The 23,797-nt window shown below is 42.7% G+C and overlaps 1 long non-coding RNA gene across 1 annotated transcript; it reads right to left on the reverse strand.

The window, feature by feature from the left end:
• Positions 1 to 3,075: 3,075 nt before the first annotated feature.
• Positions 3,076 to 23,165, reverse strand: LOC115477248. Its single transcript, XR_003943303.1, has 3 exons — positions 23,083 to 23,165; positions 13,324 to 13,328; positions 3,076 to 3,087 (listed from the first exon to the last, which is right to left on the reverse strand). It is a non-coding gene; the product is annotated as an uncharacterized LOC115477248 (long non-coding RNA).
• Between the last annotated feature and the right edge of the window lie 632 nt (positions 23,166 to 23,797).

Below are 23,797 nucleotides of genomic sequence, written 5' to 3' on the forward strand. Positions count from 1 at the left end.
TTAGGCCACCTAAAACCAGACTAAATAGAAGGTGCCTAAGTTAGGCGCAGATCAAGCATATTCCATAACAGTATGCATAGTTTTTTTGAAATGCCTACAACCCACTTATTTCACACCCATGGCCATGCCCCCTTTTTGACTGCATGCATTACAATTTATGTGCATTACATTGTAGAATATGCCTAGAAAGTTATGTGTGTAAATTCTAATTAAAACCAATTTGTGCCACTAATTGGTTGTTAAGTACTAATTATCGACACTGATTGGCTTGTTAATGAAATTAAGTTTTGCGTGCAATTTGGCCATGCGGCCAAATCAGCATGCACAAAGTAAGGCTCCATATATAGAATCTGGTGGACAGTTTCTGTGTGCATACTTTTTAAGCAAGTGTACAGTTGTGCAAATGTATAGGAGCTCATCTCTGCATGTAAAAATAGGCTTTACACATGGAAATCTTTTATAAAAGGGAGAAATGAGCCCCCCCCCCCCCCCCCCAGTGACAAATGTTACAGGCTAGTGACCACCTAAGAGCTTGATAAAAATAGCTCTCTTCTACAAATGTAGTAGCAGCTAGGGCACAGAGCACTGGCACCCCACTCCCTGATGAGGTACATTGCCTCCCCAGGCAGTCATCCATCTAGCCCACCCCATCCACAGAAAAATGATAGCTCTTATTGCAGTGACACAGTGATGGAAGTGCAGCTCTCTAAAGCTAGTCACAAGTATGTTTATTCCACTAGAAATGGTAACACCTACAACTTTGTTGGACCTTTATTTCTACATAACTAAATGGACTTGGAAACCGCATTACTTGATTCAGATGAGAAGAACCCACACGAAGCAATGTATTTCAGCGTTCTAGCCTTCTGCACCTACTCAACCCGATATCTATGAAGCAGCACAATATTCTGTGGTTCAATATTGTCAGAAGGAGAGGAAGAATGACAGCTGGACAGATAAATAGGTGGAAGGAACTAAGTCAACAGAGTGGGAGTAAACAAAAGAAGAGCAATCAATTATAGAAAGGAGAAAGAGGAGGCTGTTCATGAGACATGGAGCAGGAAGTCAGTTTGTCTGGACTAATGCAGATTTACATAAGCAAAGACTTTTCTTCACTGTATGTAATAAGAAACCAGTGAGTCCACAGTACATGGCCCTTCCCACCACCCATAGTGAATATTAGTAACTGATACAATATATGGGGGCAATTCTATACCTGGGCACCTGGTAGGAGCCTATTCTATACAGGAACATAGGCACCTACTTTCCTTTTTCTGATGGGCAATATAGAGTTGGAGAGTTTGTGATGGCAGCACTTTATGTTATGTATGTTAATGAAGATGTATCTTTGTTATTTTTATTTTGTATTTTAATATATATGTTTTTATGTAAACCACTTAGGCCCTCATGATCAAAAGCAAACTCTGGCGCTAGAGGCTGTTAACGCCATACTAGCGCCAGAGTTTGCAGCCGATCCATGATCAGAGCCCTTGAGCGCCTGAAACAGCGCACTCGAGGGCTCTCAGCGCAAGTAGCATGCAAATGCATGCTAAACAGGGCTTCTAGCGCAATTAGCTTGCAAATGCATGCTAATTGGTGCTTAACGCATTCATCCCCAATGATCAGCGACCAGCGCGCCAAAGATTGGGTCGCTGGCTGCAGCAAAATCAACGCCAGCTCCGAGCTGGCATTAGATTTTGCGGATCATTGGGGAGGAATGGTGAGCCCTGTCCAGCATGCAGTTGCATGCTGGCAGGACCCCCTTCCCCCCCAAGGCAAGCGCGAACGGGGGGGCTGGAGGTCCGGTGGACATCCGGTCCCCCCGACGATCCCCCCCCCCATGTTCACGGAGGGCTGCAGATCCGGTGGGTCTCCAGCCCCCGAAACCCCCAGAATTCGTTGATTGGCCACCTCCAGCCAAAGGATCTCCCACTGTGATCCATCGACCTGTCAAACAAGTGCGGGAGGATTGTGCTGAGCGTATGCTCGGCACAATTCTCCCGCACTTTGAACATGATAATCAAAGATAATAGCGCTGCTTAGATTTGCATGCATTATCTTTGATCATCGATGCAGAAAAGCCCTGCGCTATCCCGGTGCTATTTTTAGGGCGCTGTTTGGAACAGTGCAGGGCTTTTGATCATCTGCCCATTAGTATATAGGTGGATTAGAAGTAGTTAAATAAATAAGTAAAATACAATACCAGCGTAACAGTAAAAATACTTGCACTTAGAGTGTATGCACCTAAGTACTGAAGATGTACACGCAACATAGTGTAAGTCTTAACTCTGTGCCCTGCCCATGATCCATCCAGACTCTGCCTCCTTGTAAAATACACACTAGTAAGATAACTATATAGAAGCAGAGAAAAATAAAGGCAGAAAGACCATCCAATCTGCCCCTCCAAGCCATCTACTATCTCTTCCTCTCCCTTAGAGATGCTATGTACTTGTTCCGAGCTTTCTCAAATTCAGATACAGTTTTCATCTCCACCACCTCCACTGGAAGGCCATTCCATGAATTTACCACCCTTGTCATGAAGAAGTATTTCTTTAGGTTACTCCTGAATCTGTATCTTTTCACCTTCATCCTATGCCCCCTCGTTCCAGAATTTCCTTTCAAGTGAAAGAGACTTGCCTCCTGTTTGTTCTGCCTCCATTACATAGGGCAGCTTGTGCTGTCTGTGTGTAACAGATAAACAAACAGGAAAGGCAGTAATCTGCTTGTAAATATAACGTGAAATAAAAAAGCAGACTGAGGAATGGATAGCTGTGTGTAACAGATTACATGTCTATATATTTGTTAAACTGTGTATATGGACCAGGTCCCTGTCTTTCTGCAGTCCTCTATGATTAGACTTTATGAGCACATGTGTTCTGCTCTCAATGCTTTTTGAAGCTTTGTTACTGCTGCTTGTTTTTTTTCTCAGGCTAGTAAGCCACAGTGATTTTTTTTTAACTGTGCGGCTGTGAGGTTACCTGTCTGCTACTGTGGTCACTGTTAGTTCTGGGTTTCAGTATTGAAATTACCAGGCACTGACATTTCCTCCTCTCAGAGAGAGAGGCTAATCACAGACTCTGATTCACTCTGTATGTACAGAATCCCTAATCTGTCGCAACACAACGGTAAGTGATTTTATTTATTTATTTATTCATTCTTATATCCCACAATTATCCAAAAACAGGTTTTGGTTCAATGTGGCTTACATTTTTCATTTAGTGGATGTTGCATTCTTTTGTATTTAGGATTACATTACAATCATTGAATTATCTTCTTTACATTACATTCAATGTCAGACAGAGTGCGTTATATATGTTGTTAACCATAATATTTCTTGAAAAGGTAGGTTTTTAGGTCTTTCCTGAATTGGAGGTGCTTGGTGATGTTTCTTATCATCTTGGGAATTGTGTTCCACCATTTAGAGCCCAGGTAGCTGAATCCAGCTGTATAAATGGATTTATAGGTTATGTTTCTGCAGTTAGGCAGATGGAGTAATAGATAACTTCTGGTCTCTGGGTTTATGTTCCTTGACGATAGTTCAATCAGGTCTTTCATGTAATCAGGAGACATGCCAAATAGTATCTTGAAAATGAGGGTGCTAGTTTTGAAGAACAGTCTGGCTTTGATTGGGAGCCAGTGTAGCATTGCAAGCAGTGGGATTGCTCTTTCATATTTTGATTTTCTGAATATCAGTCTTGCTGCTGTGTTTTGTATGGTTTGTAGTGATTTTATTATGTTTTCTGTGCATCTTACGTATGCTGCATTGCAGTAATCCAGTGGGGACAGTATCAGTGATTGTACTATTAGATGGAGGGATTGTCTAGGGAAGTAGTCTCTGATTCTTCTTAGTTTCCATAAGATTTTAAAGGTCTTTGATGTGACTGCTGAGACTTTATTTTCAAGAGATATGTGTTTATCTATAATGATTCCTAATATTTTTAGTTGTGATTCAATTGGGTATGTCTTTTGGTCGAATGTGAAGATTTGGTCAGTCATGGGGTTATTTTGGCTGGATAGGACTAAGAATTTAGTTTTGTCTCTGTTTAGTTTAAATTTGAAGGTTGTGGCCCAATCTTCCATGAGGTCCAGTCCTGTTTTAACCTTATCCGCTTTCTCCGTGATGTATTTGTTAAACGGTATTTAGACAGACACATCGTTGGCATATGCAAATGGTTTAATTTGATTTATCTTGTCATCAACTGGATTAAATAAAGAGTGGAATTAAGGATTGGAGTTTATTCTTGGTAGCTAGCAGCTCCAGGTTTAAGTCTCTGAATAGACTTAGTACATAACACTGAGTTTAGGAACAGACTCAGTGCATAACAATGAACAGAGGTCAAAAGAGAGGTATTTTTTAATGTCTCTATCATATCTCCCCTCTTCCACATTTCTTCCAAAGTGTACATATTGAGATTTTTAAATCTGTCCCCATACTCTTATAAAGAGGACAATTGATCATTTTAGTAGCCATCATCTGGATTAACTCCATCCTGTTTATATCTTTTTGAAGGCGTGGTCTTCAGAATTGTACACAGTACTCTACATAAGTTCTTACCATGGACTTATACAGAGGCATTATCATTTCCTTTTTCCAGCTGGCCATTACTATCCTTATACACCCAAGCATCCTTTTAGCTTTTCCTGTTGCCTTTTCTACCTGTTTGGCCACCTTAAGATAATCATATATGGTCACACCCAAGTCCCACTCCTCTTTTGTGTATAAAAGCACTTCACCCCCTAAACTATGCTGTTCCCTCAAGTTTGTGCAGCCCAAATGCATGACCCTGCAGTTTTTAATATTAAATCTTAGCTGCCAATTTCTGAACCAAGCTTTGCTAGGTCCCTTCTCATGTTATCCACATCTTCAGTGGTTTCTACCCTATTACAGATTTTGGTATTTTCTGCTAAGAGGCAACCTAACAAGAGAGCTCTTTGGCAATATTGGTTACAAAAATGTTAAAAAGAACTAACTCAGGAACTGAACCTTGTGGCACACCACTGGTAACATTGCTTTCCTCAGAGTGAATATGTAGGCATCCGCAGTTATGTCAGGTCTTTGGCTGATAAAGCTGGGGGCACATAATTGTAAGACACACCAATACCAAGTTAACCTAGTATTCTATATAGAATTTTGATGTTATAGAATAGACTTTCAGTGTGCATCAGGTTGCCTAAATGGAAATGCCCAGTTATAGAATTGCCTCCCAAGTACATGTAGATAATTTGATAGCAGCAATGGTGATAGTAATGATATGTATGCCACTGTCCTGATCAAGAATTGGTAGTGTCCTGAGTCATAGTCCATTATCCTCATAATACCTTGTCTGCAAAGCTAATGCCAATTGTCACCTGAAGCTCTGGAATGAGGGGGTATAGGGTGAAGATGAAAGGGAATATACTCAGGAGTAACCTGAAGAAATACTTCTTCATGGACATGAATGTAAATTTGTGGAACGACCTCCTGGTGGAAGTGGTTTAGTTGAAAATAGTATCTGAATTCAAGAGAGCTTGGGACAAGTACATAGGATCTCTTAGAAATTCATAGGGAGAGTAGATGGCATGGATGGGCAGACAGGATGGACCATATGGTCTTTATTTGTCATCATTTTTCAATGTTTCTATACCACCTATTCTGTATTTTTGGCACACGAACAGAGATGCTGAGTGTTTTCCTATAGACACATATTATGACAAATTCATCAATATTTCTGGTCTATTGTACATGACAAGTAAATAGTGGTGGGCCTCAAAGTTGGAAAAACATCATTCAGTTCTAATTTCTTTAAGCAAACATCCATATCCCATTTATTTACTTCCCTCACATATTTGGTTTGAGATGCAGTGAAGTTTTTCATCATTATTCCCTAGGGGTAGTACAAAAAAAGTCAGGGATGCTCAGTGTGGAAAGATTTTCAGTACCTGACATTTGCTATGAATGTGCCATTCCGAGAGTTTGATTTGGCTGTCTCTCTTGTTAAAGAAGAGTTACATAGATGCAGCTGTCAGTCTATGATCCACATGAATTACCAGATGGGATTACTGCCTTGTGGTTGCTGTGTCAGTCTACTTGAATATGTGGAATAAGGGTCAACCAACAAGTTGAACGTGAGACTTCAGTTGAGTTGATGAAGGGAACAGAGCTCTCAAAGCCTAATCACAGATGTATTGTTAGTCCAGTAAAAAGATATCACCTACAACCTGTTAGTTGATCCCAAATCTAAAACACAGATCAATAGATCTAAATCTTAGATCAAAGTTTTTGGATCAAAACCTAGTGGATTAGCTCCTCTCATCTTTGTGTTCAGTTGAGAAGATAAGTGTACCAGATTCAATTTGGGACCTCAAGTTGTGCACATAGCTACAAATTTTATTTATTAGGATTTATTTACTGCCTTTTTGAAGAAATTCACTCAAGGCAGTGTACAGTAAGAATAAATCAGGAATAGGTAATAGACAATTACAGCAGTAAAAATATTCAAATAACAATACAAGGTATGGAATAGTATTCTACTGTTGAGGCCTTTTTTTTATAGTAACAGATTCTACATATTATTCTAGGACTACAACCTAGAAAAGGATGTTGGATGATGATGATGAAAAGCCTATCTGAGAAGTGAATGGGTGCACATGCACCCACTGACAGTCCAGCACAAATATAGCATATTGCATTACACCTACACACAGGGAGGGGAAGAAATAGCTTCACAACCACTACCCACTAACACAGTTGTCTGGATTTCTTTCTGCATTTTTCCTTTTCTGCTTTCAGTAATCATTGTCATTATACTTAAGTTCATTTTCTATATTTTGCTAGGTTCATCTTCATCCCATTTTTGTGGGCATAGTAAGGTGCATTTTAGATAGAATGTACAAATTGGAATTGAGACATTTGAGTTGGGTGGAAGTTCTGCTAGTAATTTAGAACAGATCTGCCACCTTAGAGCCTGTTTAAAGATGCATCCAGGAATGGATATGTATGCACCGGCTAGTACAGTGGGAGCATCCATCTCTACATGCTTCAATGTCTAACATTTCAATGTGGTCAATGCAGCAACATAAATGTGTATGTGGCAGCACATACATGCGTATATTGGTATTTCAAAACACACATGTATATACCTGGCACATGCATGTGTATGTCTGCCATGTTAGAATCATACACATATGTTTTCTGAAGCTGTCACAGCCCTTGATATCTCTTGCTAGTATAGCTTTAGGAGGGGACAAACAACAAATTGTCCTAATTCCTCTAGTAACAACCACACAAAATGAGCACCTTTCTATAACCTAGATCACCCTAGGAGCAGGTGAATACCCTGATGTTGATATCGGTGGGCATAACTGTAGATCCCCCTTCTGAAATGGGGACTGCATCAATGTCTTTGGGCCTTGCACTATCCAGCTTCTTAGCCACATGTATAAGCTTGAGACCAGTATTTTGGACCAAGTTCTGAGACGTGAGAGAGGGGGGAGGGGGTCCTGAGACGAGGGGGGTCCTGAGATGAGAGAGGAGGTGGTCCTGAGATGAGAGAGAGGTGGAGGGGCCTGAGACGCGAGAGAGGTGGGGGCCTGAGATGAGAGAAGGGGGAGGGGGGTCCTGAGATTAGAGAGAAGGGGAGGAGAAGAGGGTCCTGAGACGAGGGGGAGGGGGAGAGAGGGGGGTGAGGTGGAGGGAGGTGAGGAGGAGGGGAGAGAGGTGAGGCGGAGGGGGGAGGAGGGGGAGGGGATGGGGGTAGGGGTGAGGAGGGGGGAGGGGATGGGTGAGGAGAAGGGGAGAGGAGGCCAGGGGACAATGCAGAGTTGATGCAAATGTAGGGGGGGGAGGGCAACGGACAGAGGAGAACTGCTGCACCACGATGGATGGAGGGGCAGGAGAGAGATGCTGCACATGGATGCAGCACAGAGGATGTTTACTGCATATGGATGAATGCAGGGGAGAGAGCATAATTGGTGCACACGGGACACACACTACACTCTCTCACTCACACGTTCTGTCTCTCTCTCAATCACACACTGTCTCTCAATCACACACTCTCTCTCACACACACTCTTTCTTTCTCTCTCACACATACTCACTCTCTGACACATACTCATTCACTCTCTCACACATACTCACTCTCTCTCTCTCTCACACATACTCTCTCCTAACATTTCCCTTAAAAACATAATTGCCATTAGAGGACAACCTTGCTAGCGCCTGTTTCATTTCTTTCAGAAACGGGCCTTTTTTACTAGTTTGTGATATTTACAAGCTAACATTTCCTCCTTTTACATGGTGTGATAGTCACCTACATGCTGATGTACAAATGCAACTGGATGCCCAGATGTTGTTATAGAATTTGCTCTCAGCTCCCTGCATTTTAGTCCCCAAATTTGGGTAACCCTTATAGCATCGCTCCCAAAGGCACCTATGTTGTCTTTTTTAGAATATTCTCAAAATAGTCACCTACTTTGCCTTTCAGACTTGGCAACCAGTTATAAGATTAACTTCTATGTGCAAAAATATGCCTTTTGAAAATGCCTATCATATATACAGGTACAATTATGCAACATCACTATAAATTACAATGAGGGCAGTGATTTATTATTCTTAACTCAATATCAACTATTATCACTGCAATTTCATAGCTAATGCAGGAATATTTATTTATTTTGTTACATTTGTACCCTGCGCTTTCCCACTCATGGCAGGCTCAATGCGGCTTACATGGGGCAATGGAGGGTTAAGTGACTTGCCCAGATTCACAAGGAGCTGCCTGTGCCTGAAGTGGGAATCCAACTCAGTTCCTCAGGACCAAAGTCCACCACCCTAACCACTAGCAACATTCCATCTAGAAGTCGGCCCTTGCAGATCACCAATGTGGCCGCGCAGGCTTCTGCTTCTGTGAGTCTGACGTCCTGCACGTACGTGCAGGACGTCAGACTCACAGAAACAGAAGCCTGCGCAGCCTTCTACATGGAATGTTGCTAGTGGAATAGCAACATTCCATGTAGAATCTCCAATAGTAGCAACTTTCCATGTAGAATCTCCAATAGTATCTATTTTATTTTTGTTACATTTGTACCCTGCGCTTTCCCACTCATGGCAGGCTCAATGCGGCTTACCTGGGGCAATGGAGGGTTAAGTGACTTGCCCAGAGTCACAAGGAGCTGCCTGTGCCTGAAGTGGGAATCCAACTCAGTTCCTCAGTTCCCCAGGACCAAAGTCCACCACCCTAACCACTAGGCCACTCCTCCACTCCTTAAATACCCAGAAATTTATCTTGCTTTTAGAGTCAACATAACAGTAGTAAATGCCAAGATTCTCATAGGAATATAATAGGCATCTCGGTGTTTACCATCAACTGATTTCTACTGTGAGATAAAAATACTACTATGGCTTAGTAAAAGACCCCCAAAATGAATAGCGAAAATAATCTAAAGCAACATGAAGAAGAGACTCCCTGACGCAGCTGTGGCAAGACTGTGAAATGTGGACCATGTTGGAGAAATGTTGAGGACTACAGTGGGTGAGTTTTGATGGACATTATCAATGCTGCATAAGTTGTGAAGACATGAAACCTTCTAAGATAAGTGGAAGCTTCTATAAATTGTATTTTTGATTTAGTGATAAAGATGAACAGTCTGCACTGTTGGAATATTTTTTGAAAGCTTCTTTGGAGTGGTCAAGTTTCACTTTTTTAAAAAAGGGAGAGGTTTTTTTTTTTTAAGCCAATAATTGAACAGTAGGGAGCCATAAACAGTTCTGTGTGGCTACCTGGTGTATCTGAGTCTTTTTCCTATCCTACTAGTAAAAAAAAAAGTGTATTTAAAAACAAGATACATTTCTGGGTATTTAAGGATATTCCTGCATTAGCTACAAAATTTGCAGTGATAATAGTTGATACTGAGTTAGATACAATTATGCGCATATAGCTGATTTATGTATGTGTACCTGCCTTTTGTGGAGGCTTTCCTGGGGAGAGATTTGGGGTGGAGAACGCACTCACACATTTACTTCTGGATTTTTGAAAATTAGCACATACATTTTCCCTGGGAAAAGTACCCACACAAATAGCAAGTGTGGATTTGTTTGCATACTTTTTCCAAGTCAATTTTTAAAGAAATGTTTTTCTCTTGGAAAATTGCTGTAAAGTTTGTGGACAATACAGATCAGGGCCGGTCTTAGCAATTAAGGGGGCCCTGTGTAGGCAGCGGCAGCAATTTTCATATCCCATCAGCCGCTGAACCCAGAGCCTCCTCGTTGCAGCGTCCTGCCCTTGCGGAATGGGGAAGTGACATCAAAAGGTGTCGGGATGCAGCAGGGAGGAGGCTCTGGGTTAAGTGGTCGATGGGGTATGAAAACCACTGCTGCTGCCTGCCACTCTCTACTGAACTGCGGATGAACATGAAGGTATGGAGCAGGGAGGTGTTCCGAGACAAGGGGACAGATGTGCCAGGGATGTGGAGCCCCTAGGAGCGCGGGGCCCTATGTGACTGCCCTTGTTGCCCCTGCCTAAGACCGGTCCTGATACAGACTTTCCATGAAGGTACATTGTTTGAAAATTGTCCCTAAAAGGCTTGGGTTATATTCCCCGGTCAGGTATTCTACTTTCCAGTCATTCATAGTCCCTGGGAGAAGACATACCAGTCACTTTGTAGCATTAATACCTTATAGATAGAATTTTAGGAGTCTTGATGTATAGAGCCACCAGCTGAGGACTATTGCTGTAATATAAAAGAAGGGAAAATTTGGGGGTAACTGTGTAGAAAGACTTATGCTATCAAGTTTCAGTTCCAAGTGAACTGGGATTAAAAACAAAACAAAACAAAATAAACAAAAAAAGAGCAAGGAGGAAACAGCCAGAACACCCCAAAATAACTCAACAAAAATGAAAGTCTGGGTTTGAAATACTGCCAACTCCCTCATTCCTTTCTCCTTCCTGCTTTCAATTTGCATTACGTGGTCAAACAAAGCCTGTAGGGGTTGACGTTATCCCTTCAATTACTGTTGGTTTCCTAATGAAAAATGGCTTACATTATATATAGCACAGTAAAATGACTGACAATCTTTATATGTGAAAAAGATGTCAAACAACCTATGATACTGATTAGGCAACAAAATAATTCATAGTTGGTTGAACATGCAAGTGACTGGGATGGGAAGACAACTTTTCTCTAACAACGTGTTACACACAGTAGCAAGAAAAACAGGAAGTGGCTGTTTATTAGCAGTTTCCAAATGCACCAGCCAAAACAAAACTCCCCAAGCAGTCTGAGTGATGTAAAATTCTGTGCAGAACAAAATTCTTCAGATTATGAAAGGATAATTAATCACAAATGCTGTTAACAGACCAGTGAATTGGAAATTTCCTTCTTAAGAAGACCTGGATCAAGAACAAACATCAAAGCAAATCTTGGTGATCTGAGGTTTGGTGTCTTTGGCCGATATAGAAAAGAATAAAATATTATCTGTACCATGTCAGTTATGCAGTTTGTATCCCATAGGCAAAATAAAACAAATTTAAAAAAAACAAAAAAGAATAAGTGTTAGATAATAACACTGCTCAAACCATTTTCTGATGTGAGACTACTGCAATGAAACAGATACATCTGCACAAAATGTTCAGATATCTGCTTGAGGGAACTTGAACTGAACTCGAAATGATGCCCTATCCCAGGTGAATAGAAACAAAGGAGCCCTTTTACAGAGTGGCAGTAAGGCCAATGTGGGCTTACCGCATGCCAATCTGGCACTACCACCGGCCCAATGAGGGCGCTGGCAGTAGTTCCAACCCCAGTGCATGCCATTTGCCATGCTAGGAAAAATAACTAGCTACTTTCCAGCGTGGTGCTATCCTAGTGGTAATTGAGCAGTGCTATGTGCTACCCGGCTACCGCCAGGTTAGCACAGAAGCCCACCCCTCCCCAAGTTATGTGGTATAAGCTCTGGCAGCAGTCTACAAGATACTCTTCCTCAAACAAGGAAAAGCTTCCCAAAGAAATGAGTAGAATCAGGAGGAAAGGAGGGCACAAAGTACTACTACTACTACAAATCATTTCTATAGCGCTACCAGTTGTACGCAGCGTTTCACAATTGAACATGAAGAAAAGACAGTCCCTGCTCAAAAGAGCTCAAAGTAAGGGACCTTAGTCTTGAACTAGCATACATTAATTCAGTTTCCAATACTGTTTTTCTCCCCAATGTCTAATGACATTGCCAGTGAAATTGTTGCAGAATATTGCTAGGGGAGTGTGCAACTGATCTGTCTTGTAACAAGTTTCAGAAAGTACATATGTAGGTTTATGACTCATGGTATTTTCCAGGAACACCCCTGAAGTAAGATCTCATGTGGTTTCATCCAGGTGGTAATTGCTTTAGACAGCTTGAGGAAAGATCCAGAGAGGCTTGGAAGGAATCCAGGGATGACAGGATATGAGAGAAGTTAATATGGAGTGGAACGAGCAGTGGCTAAATGACTTTCTAGCAGAAGATGCCAATTGTTTTAAGCAGTGGCGTTCCTAGGGGCGCTGACACCCGGGGCGGATCGCCGATGCACCCCACTCCCCCCGGGTGCAGCACCCCCCCCCCCTGTGCAGCACGACCCCCCCCCCGGCGAAAGGACACCCCCCCACCCTGGCGAAAGAACCTCCTCCCCCCCAGGTGCACGCCACTGGGGGGGGTGCCGCACGCCGGTCAGCTTTGTTCATTTCCATGCTCCCTCTGCCCTGGAACAGGAAGTAACCTGTTCCGGGGCAGAGGGAGCATGGAAACGAACAATGCTGACCGGCGCACGGCACCCCCCAGCGGCGTGCAACCGGGGCGGACCGCCCCCACCGCTCCCCTCTTGGTACGCCACTGGTTTTAAGGGAGAATTGTCACATCAGCATTAAAATCAATCAACTTGATATAAGGAGTGTCTTTTGTCTGTGAGCCAGAGATGAGAAGGCTGAGATATCTACAGGGAAGCAAGAAAGAGGTTTTATTGGTGAGAATACCTGGTAAAGGTCTAGATATCAGCAAAGAACCTTTCATGCTGAAGAGGCTTTATTAGATGAAGAGAACAAAGTCTGTGGAAAGATAACCTGAGGAGAACTTAAAGGATTTCAATAATAGGGAAATAAAGTAGTTTCTTTATTAGAAGCATAATTTTATTATCAGGACAAGACTGGCTCTCCATTCTTGCTGTCCTTTACATTCTCTTATACTTTCCTATCTGAATATTATTTATTTATTTAAAAAAATTATAGCCTGCCTAAATACTAAGCAGTTCACAGCAAAACATTCATAATAAAAAACAAATAAACAACATAAAATACAGAACAAATGAATCCTAATACAACTGCACCTGCACTGTTGAGACCTCAAAATCATCAGACATTAAAAGCCTAAAGAAAACATATGTCTTTAAATCTTTCTTGAAATGCCTCAAAGAAGTACAAAACCTCAAAAAAACTGGGAGAGAATTCCAAAATAATGGACCTGCAACAGAGAAAGTGCATTTTACTGTTTCTATATAACGGATACATCTAAAATTGGGTACTTTTGCCTTCTTATCATTACATGTCCTCAGGGACCTAGTTGACATCTGGAATGTTATTACATCAGAAAAGAGAAAAACTCCATTTAGCCCTTGAAACATGAAGACTAACGCTTTGTATTGTACTCAATATCTTACAGGCAACCAAAGCAATACTTGCAATATTGGTGACACATGATCAAACTTCCCCAAATGTCCAGTCATGCGAGCAGCTGCATTCTGTATCATTTGTAATGCATCAGTTTTATTCTGTGAAAATCCCAAGTACAGACTATTACAAAAATCAAGTCTAGACAACACTAAACTCTGTACAAGAATCCTAAAATCATATGCTGCAAGCATTGGTCTCAACTTTGCGACCAAGCGCAAGTAATAACTTTTGTCACTTGATTCTGAAAGGAAACATTACAATCTAAAAACATACCCAAATTCTTCTTCATATTTTTAACAGGGACACCACTTTTTTTCTAAACTGAATGTCAAATCTGGCAGCAACTGTATCGTTCTCCCAATCAACAACACCTCTGTTTTCAGCAAATTAAGCAAGAGTCTATTAGTTTTCATCCAAGACTCAATATGCCTCATACAATAATTGACTTCCAACTGATACAACGAAAAAAAATGTACATCATCAGCATAAAATTTGTAATTCACTTTAAAACAGTGGCGTAGCTACGGGGGGGGGGGGGGGGCCATGGGGCCCTGGGCCCTCCAAATTGGCTCTGGGACTCCTGGTTTGGCTGGCAGGGTCCCCAACCTCTGCCAGCTAAAGCATTTGTCCCACGTTAGTTTCACATTGCCTGGTGCCCTGTCCTGTTTTCAGTCGTCGTGCACACTCGTTTTAATGCAAGTCTCATGTGTTCATGTTACCATTAGTGTGCAGTACTTGCAAAATATGACCACTTACTTCCGCTCCCCCCCCCCCCCCCCCCCACCGCCTCACTCTCTCCTCAATCACTGGCTGATTACTTCCGCAACAAGGTGCAGAAGATCAACCTCCAAACCATCTCCTCCTCTTCACCCTTTAACCGCCCATCTTCTTTCCTCCTCAAAATACACCACCTGTTCCTCTGACCCAATCCCCACCAACTTACTCAACACCATCTCTCCTACTGTCACCCCCCCATCTGTCATATCCTCAACCTCTCTCTCTCCACTACAACTGTCCCTGACACCTTCAAGCATGCTGTAGTCACACCACTCCTCAAAAAACCATCACTTGACCCTACCTGTCCCTCCAGCTACCGCCCAATTTCCCTCCTACCCTTCCTCTCCAAGATACTCGAACGTGCCGTTCATAGCCGTTGCCTTGATTTTCTCTCCTCTCATGCCATCCTCGATCCGCTTCAATTCGGCTTTCGCCCCCTACACTCGACAGAAACGGCACTATCTAAAGTCTGCAATGACCTGTTCCTCGCCAAATCCAAAGGCAACTACACCATCTTCATCCTCCTCGACCTATCCGCCGCTTTTGACACTGTCAATCACAATTTACTCCTTGCCACACTGTCCTCATTTGGGTTCCAGGGCTCTATCCTCTCTTGGTTCTCCTCTTATCTCTCCCACCGTACCTTCAGAGTACATTCTCATGGTTCTTCCTCCACCCCCATCCCGCTCTCTGTTGGAGTTCCTCAGGGATCTGTCCTTGGACCCCTTCTTTTTTCAATCTACACCTCTTCCCTGGGCTCCCTGATCTCATCTCATGGTTTCCAATATCAACTTTATGCCGACGACACCCAGCTTTATCTCTCCACACCAGACACCACTGCGGAAACCCAGGCCAAGGTATCGGCCTGCTTATCCAACATTGCTGCCTGGATGTCCAACCGCCACCTGAAACTGAACATGGCCAAGACCGAGCTTATTGTCTTCCCACCCAAACCCACTTCTCCTCTCCCTCCACTCTCTATCTCTGTTGATAACACCCTCATCCTCCCCGTCTCATCTGCCCGCAACCTCGGAGTCATCTTCGACTCCTCCCTCTCCTTCTCTGCGCATATCCAGCAGATAGCCAAGACCTGTCACTTCTTCCTCTATAACATTAGCAAAATTCGCCCTTTCCTCTCTGAGCACACCACCCGAACTCTAATCCACTCTCTCATTACCTCTCGCCTTGACTACTGCAACCTACTCTTCACTGGCCTCCCACTTAGCCATCTATCCCCCCTTCAGTCCGTTCAGGCCTCTGCTGCACGTCTTATCTTCCGCCTGGACCGATATACTCATATCACCCCTCTCCTCAAGTCACTTCACTGGCTTCCGATTAGGTACCGCATACAGTTCAAGCTTCTCCTACTAACCTACAAATGCACTCGATCTGCAGCCCCTCCCTACCTCTCTACCCTCATCTCCCCCTACGTTCCTACCCGTAACCTCCGCTCTCAGGACAAATCCCTCCTTTCAGTACCCTTCTCCACCACCGCCAACTCCAGGCTCCACCCTTTCTGCCTTGCCTCACCCCATGCTTGGAATAAACTCCCTGAGCCCATTCGCCAGGCCCCCTCCCTGCCCATCTTCAAATCCTTGCTCAAAGCCCACCTCTTCAATGTCGCCTTCGGCACCTAACCACCATACCTCTATTCAGGAAATCTAGACTGCCCAAACTTGACATTTCGTCCTTTAGATTGTAAGCTCCTTTGAGCAGGGACTGTCCTTTGTTAAACTGTACAGCGCTGCGCAACCCTAGTAGCGCTCTAGAAATGTTAAGTAGTAGGAGGAGGAGGTGCTAAGTGTTTCTGCATTAGCTCTGCATTAGCCAGTTAGCATGTGCTAAATATAATGTGGGAACTGACTAACGCTTTCATGCCCATTCTCTGCCCCTGCCACGCCCCATCTGAGAAAAAGGAAAATGCAATAATGGGAGGTTTAATGTGTGGTAACAAGCAAACTACCAAACAACCCCTTATCCCGTTTTATATGGTAGCCTGTAACCACATGCTAACCACTTGTTAACCCCCTGAATCTTTAAAGGTCACCAAAAATTGTGCACGCAGATTTTAGCACATTCCAGATTTGTGTGCACAATTTAATTGAATAATAAACCAATAAATGCCAATAAATTTATGTATTTATTTGTTACATTTGTATCCCACATTTTCCAACTTATTTGCAGGCTCAATGTGGCTTACATAGTACCGTAGAGGCGTTCGCCATCTCCGGTAGAGAGACAGATTAAACTCGGCGGCGGCTAGTTGCCAGCGCCTGCTGGACCGGGTGCTAAGACCCCATCAAACCTACGCCGCAGCCTACATGGATGATGTGGTAATTCACAGTAAGGACTGGGGAACCTAATTATTGGCAGTAAATAGATTTACTTGGGACCAACGTGTGTAAAGTTAGGCATGGGATCCGTGCCTAAAATTTACGTGGTCCAAAAAAGGGGGCATGGAAATAGGAGGGCCATGGGCATTTTGGGGCAGAATAGGGGTGTGGCTTCAAGTTACGCATGTAATTACAGAATAATAGTGCTCTGTGTGTAAATTAAGGCATTGGCATTTGCACTACATTTTGTTGGTGCAAATTGTTTGCACCTAAATTTATGCACAACTCTCCGCTTAAGTGTGTATTCTATAAACCACACCGAAATTTAGAATACCATTTATGCGGCTATGTTTTGGCACTGATTTATTAGCCACCATATATAGAATCTGGCCCTAGTTTGGACGGAGGGGCAAGAAATAAGTAGGTCAAATTAGAAATGGAAAAAACTGGCAAATGAATGTTCATTTAGGAGAAACACCTACAAAAATGTAGCAGAATGTCTACCGAAATGGATGGAAGTTAGATTTTTATTGGTCAGCAAATTGATAACCTATATATCATTAGTGTAAAGGGAACAAGCAAGCAACACGAATGCTTTAGAAAGATATAAATCAATGAAAGTCAATACCATTACTTTGGGAAGTGCTACGGCCATACATGTGCTGCAGCATTGCCAAGTGCTGTGCTGGAAGAACAGGGTCATTACATTTGTGCAGAAATAGAAATGAGTGATGACCTGGAAGAATAAAGGAATCAAGGGACTCTGGAGTGAAAGTTACAAAGCCAATAGCATAGGTTTAACTATGAATGATAGAAAAGTTTGTTTTTCACAAATAGACCAGGTCAAGGCCACTTGCAGTTTCCACCTTCTCACTCCAGCTGCAGTGGGAAACAGGAAGGAAATTCAAATTGGTTCCAGGTCAATGACCTGAAGAAAGTCACCACTGCACAGCCCTGTGCTGGGGCATGCTCAGTATATCAGAAAATCCAAGATAGAACGTGAAACGTTAGGGATAAAAAATGAATGGCTGTTCTTGTGAGAATTACTACAGAGTGAACTAGATGGATTAATTGTACTTCTATTTCTCAAATATGTAATATAGGGCCATATTTACTAAGCTGTTTCCAGTTTTGTGTGTATTAACACAGTTAATGCATGTACAGTAATTAGTAATTAGGTCCCATTGCATAAATTGGGACTTGCAGTAAAATGACACACATTAATTATGTTAACATAGTAATGATGGCCCATAATCATCAGCAGAAAAAAAACAAATCCAAAAAATTACAACATGGTTAGACTTGATTCAGGAAGTAATTTGGGACCAAGGAGGGCATTTACTTGGGAGTTGTAGGATGTATAGTACTGTAATTAAAAAAAAAAAATAATTTCCTTGAAGGAAGTCAATAGAAATAGAATAAGATGATTCCTTTTTTATTGGACTAACTTAATACATTTTTTGATTAGCTTTCGAAGGTAGCCCTTCGTCAAATCAGAAATAAGCAAATGTTGATAGATGACAGTATATATAAGTGACACATTAAAGCATTTCAGTGACAGTCTGACAAGGTGAGGGTGGGAGTGGGGTGGATTAGGTGAGATACAGGGAGAGCCGGGTGGGTGAGGGACAGGAAGATATGCATGGTGATAATAGGGTGACAAAGCAATAGAATTTTATAGTTTATAATGGGCTAGAAAACCCATTAAATTAGTCCAATAAAAAAGGTATCATCTTATTTTCTTTTCTTTGTTTTCTTTTATTCTATTTCTATTGATTACCTTTAAAAGTGGACTAACATGGCTGCCACATCTCTCTACTTGAAGGAAGTGAAAGACTTCCCTATGTGTAGATTTACTACTATTTTTTAGAGATATGCCTGCAAAAATGTTCAGTTCAGTTTGTTTTCAGCCATTCAGTTCAGTTTTGGATTTCAAATTGTTTGGATCATTCAGGTCCATTAAAGTCAATGAGGCAAGTAATTTTGCAGTGTAGCCCTGGGGATTTTCAATCCATTTGTAATCAAATGTGCTAAAAACTTGCTGGCAGGCATCTGCCACAGAGGCAAGAACACTGAAAGGCATAAATAGTGGAAAAAGGGGCAAAGGGCATTACCAATGGCATGAAAGGAGCAAAGCAGCACCAACAGTGGACAGGACATAACAGAGAGAATGAGTCCAGAGCCAGCAGAAGCAGCTTGTTGATGCTGCTGGCAGCCCACAGGAACATTGGAAAATCGTTGGGGGGGGGGGGGGGGGTGACAGAGATACCAGATCACGCATGGCAGGCAGGAGGAAGAGGGAGACATGCTGGACTATGTTGGGAGGAGGATGGGAAGGAACGGTAACGGTAAGAAATACATTTCCAGACCATGGGAAGGGGGGAGAAAGGGAGATAGATGCCAGAATGCAGGGAATGGGGTAGTGGGACAGAGATGACAGAACACAAGGGTGGGGAGAGAAAGATGCTGCACTGGAGAGGGAGTTGAAGAAAGAGAGAGCTCAGATGATGGAGTGGGGAATAGAGGAGAAGAAGAGATGCTGGACCCCCAGAGGGAAGGAGACAGAGTTTTTACTATACTTCTTATTTTTGTCAAGGGCTATTTTGTTACAACACTATTTTGTCCGAGCTACTATGTCGGGGTGCCAGCTTACATAATACGGTGTGTTACACACGTCTCTGCCACATTTACAGTAGGTGCCCACAGTTATGCCAGGTCTATGGCTGGTGTAACTGCCAGTGGCACATAAATGTAAGGTACAGTGATACTGGGTTATGCTAGTGTTCTATAATAGAAACTGGGTGCCCTGGTGCCGTTATACAATAGGCTCTCACTCATCATCTTTGGGGTACCTAAATGGAGGCACCCAGTTATTGAGTTGCCTGCCTAGTGCATTTAAAAATAAATGTCTGAAAATTTGAGAAAAAAAGACCACATTAACCAAAAACTAACCAAAATGTTTTGCCCTGTGTGCATCCTACCGAAAACGATTGTACATGAATGATGATTTGACTCATTCTGCCTTTGCAGTTATTTGGTTTGTTTAAAATCATATGAAACAAAAACGCCGTTATCCATCACGTTTTACCATTCATCTGAGAATAAATGCACATCCCTGGTATTTTTCAGCTTTGACTATTGAAAATTAGGTCACTAGGAGCAGCAGGGCCTGTAGAGGTTCCTCATCCGATTAAATTTATTTAACCTTCCCTCTCTCCTTCCTCGATTCTTCACCTGACTGGCCTTCTACCAAAGTTATAATGTCCCCACTGATAAAACATTTTCAGTCATTATTGAAAAGAACTTGAAAGCATTATTACAGGTAGAAGCGGTGTTACACTTTTATTGATATTTATTTTACACTGACCCAGCGCACTATTAATAGTTTTACCTCATTATTTTCTGATTACCTGCTTCCTGAAAACTGATAGTTTGACCTGTTGAAGCTCGTGTTCCTTATTAACAAAATAGAACAATTACGAGCAGGGTGGCTGTTATTTGCCTGATTTTTAATTTAATGTTTAGACCATTCTTCCGGGGCATTGCTATAAGTTATCAGACACTCCTTTTATAATTAATAATGAAAGGGTTATGCAACTGAAAAGTATTGGCACATAGAGTAATTATTTTTCTTGGAGGAAACTTAAGAAGACTCATTGCTGTCCTGTAGCTAACATATTTGCAATAGCTGACAGCTTTTTTAAATATATATATATTGCTCTGTGTTGAATGCTGGTAGATTCATTTTCTTATAATGCATGATCTTGCTCCAAGCAGGGTCCTTTGGGTAAGATGAAAACATCACAAAAGTACAAAACGTTCAAATGTCCAATGAAAGGTCTGTGTAGGTTATGTGAAACCCATGTGTGCTATAATACTGTATGTATATTAGATCATTAGAGAGTGTGTATCAACAACTTGGAAAGCTAAAGGTGGACAAAGCCATGGGACCGGACAGGATCCACCCCAGAATATTGAGGGAGCTCAGAGAGGTTCTGGCAGGTCCTCTTAAAGATTTGTTTAATAAATCCTTGGAGATGGGAGAGGTTCCGAGGGATTGGAGAACGGTGGATGTGATCCCTCTTCACAAAAGTGGTGATAGGGAAGAAGCTGGAAACTACAGGCCGGTAAGCCTCACTTCGGTTATTGGAAAAGTAATGGAAGCCATGCTGAAGGAAAGGATAGTGAATTTCCTGGAAGCCAATAAGTTGCAAGATCCGAGACAACATGGTTTTACCAGAGGGAAATCGTGCCAAACGAATCTCATTGAATTCTTTGATTGGGTAACTGGAGAATTAAATGATCGACGTGCTATAGACGTAATCTACTTAGGTTTTAGCAAAGCTTTTGACACGGTTCCCCACAGGAGGCTCTTAAATAAACTCGATGGGCTGAAGATAGGTCCCGAAGTGGTGAACTGGATTAGGAACTGGTTGACGGACAGATGACAGAGGGTGGTGGTAAATGGAGTTCGCTTGGGGGAGGAAAAGGTGAGTAGTGGAGTGCCTCAGGGATCGGTGCTGGGGCCGATTCTGTTCAATATATTTGTGAGTGACATTGCCGTAGGGTTAGAAGGTAAAGTTTGCCTATTTGCGGATGATACTAAGATTTGCAACAGAGTGGACACCCGGGAGGGAGTGGAAAGCATGAAAAAGGATCTGAGGAAGCTAGAAGAATGGTCTAAGGTTTGGCAATTAAAATTCAATGCGAAGAAATGCAAAGTGATGCACTTAGGGAGTAGAAACCCAAGAGAGACTTATGTGTTAGGCGGTGAGAGTCTGATAGGTACTGAGGGGGAGAGGGATCTTGGTGTGATAGTATCCAAGGATCTGAAGGCGACGAAACAGTGTGACAAGGCGGTGGCTGTAGCGAGAAGGTTGCTAGGCTGTATAGAGCGAGGTGTAATCAGCAGAAGAAAGGAAGTGTTGATGCCCCTGTACAAGTCGTTCGTGAGGCCCCACCTGGAGTATTGTGTTCAGCTTTGGAGGCCGTAGCTTGCGAAGGATGTTAAAAAAATGGAAGCAGTGCAAAGAAAAGCTACGAGAATAGTACGGGATTTGCATTCCAAGACATATGAGGAGAGACTTGCTGACCTGAACATGTATACCCTGGAGGAAAGGAGGAACAGGGGTGATATGAAACAGATGTTCAAATATTTGAAAGGTATTAATCCGCAAACAAATCTTTTCCGGAGATGGGAAGGCAGTAGAACGAGAGGACATGAAATGAGGTTGAAGGGGGGCAGCCTCAGGAAAGATGTCAGGAAGTATTTTTTCACGGAGAGGGTAGTGGATGCTTGGAATGCCCTCCCGCGGGAGGTGGTGGAGATGAAAACGGTAACGGAATTCAAACATGCGTGGGATATGCATAAAGGAATCCTGTGCAGAAGGAATGGATCCTCAGAAGCTTAGCCGAAATTGGGTGGCGGAGCAGGTGGGGGGTAGAGGGGTTGGTGGTTGGGAGGCGAGGATAGTGGAGGGCAGACTTATATGGTCTGTGCCAGAGCCGGTGATGGGAGGCGGGACTGGTGGTTGGGAGGCGGGAAGTACTGCTGCGCAGACTTGTACGGTCTGTCCCTGAATAAGGCAGGTACAAATCAAGGTAAGGTTTACACATATGTTTGTCTTGTTGGGCAGACTGGATGGACCGTGCAGGTCTTTTTCTGCCGTCATCTACTATGTTACATTCTAACCCCCCTGTTTGCTGACACAGCCCAACCAACAGGAGGAGTGAAGGAGTAGCCTAGTGGTTAGAGCACCAGTCTTGACTTCCAGAGGTGGCTGGTTCAAATCCCCCTACTGCTCCCTTGTAATCTTGGTCATGTCTTAGATTGTGAGTTCACCTGGGACAGGGAAATACCCCCCTGTATTCCTGAATGTAACTCACCTTGAGTTACTACTTAAAAAAAAGTGTGGGCAAAATCCAAATAAATAAGATAGATTTAAGTCCCCAAACCTGAGGCATTATGTTAGACACAGGAAAAGAAATATTCTCACTACTCAATTGGCCAAAGTTCATTAAATATCCATCTGACTCCCATGGGTCTCATACAGAAGTTGTATTTTCTGAAGAATAGTTTATGCAATTCTATAATAATTCTATACTAGAGAGTTGCAAGGGGATAGAAATCTTACCCATCCCCACAAGAATTTAACCTGTCCCCACCCATCCCCGCAAGAATTTAATGGCACATTAAAAAAAATTCTGGTTGGTTCTCTCAGTATCTCTTTGGGTTCAAGCTGCAGCACTGCAGGCAACGAAGGAGCAGAAGTTGGAACAGTCTGGTGTGCACATGTAAGACTGTGTGTTGAGAGATCGCCACATGCACATGCCAGTAGGTCAGGTGACATCTGATGCTTGTGCCTGTGTCAGAGCTGAGGTCTGGGCATCAGCCCAGGAGCAGAGAGGATTAATGGTAGCATAGTAAGTGACAGCAGATTAAAAACCTAAACAGTCCAGTCTTCCCAATAGTCACACTCATTATCAATTCATAATTAAATCAACAATGAACATGGTCTATGTTCTGCATATTATCCAAAAGGCACATCTCTGGATTCTCTGTCCAGGTTTCCCGGTAAAGAGAACTCAGATGGGTCCATACGTCTCCCAAAATTTATGAATTGGTGCACACTCCCACACACAATGCTTGTAGGAAATATCTTTCTGTTCACATTTAAGACAGGCCCCATCTTGCATGCTCTATATGAATGAATATATAGACACAGCAAAATTTATAATGCACTAACCACTACACCTCTATTCAGGAAATCTTGACTGCCCCAACTTGACATTTCGTCCTTTAGATTGTAAGCTCCTTCGAGCAGGGACTGTCCTTCTTTGTTAAACTGTACAGCGCTGTGTAACCCTAGTAGTGCTCTAGAAATGTTAAGTAGTAGTAGTAGTAGTAGTAATTCCTGTAGTTGTACACTCTTAGCCAAGCGTGGACCCTCTCATAAACTTTTCTGCAAAGTCTCCACTGAGTAGCTTCCAAAATCTTGGGTCCATAAATCCACCAC

The sequence above is a fragment of the Microcaecilia unicolor genome, chromosome 9 (genome assembly GCF_901765095.1).
Source record: "Microcaecilia unicolor chromosome 9, aMicUni1.1, whole genome shotgun sequence".
Classification (NCBI taxonomy): domain Eukaryota; kingdom Metazoa; phylum Chordata; class Amphibia; order Gymnophiona; family Siphonopidae; genus Microcaecilia; species Microcaecilia unicolor.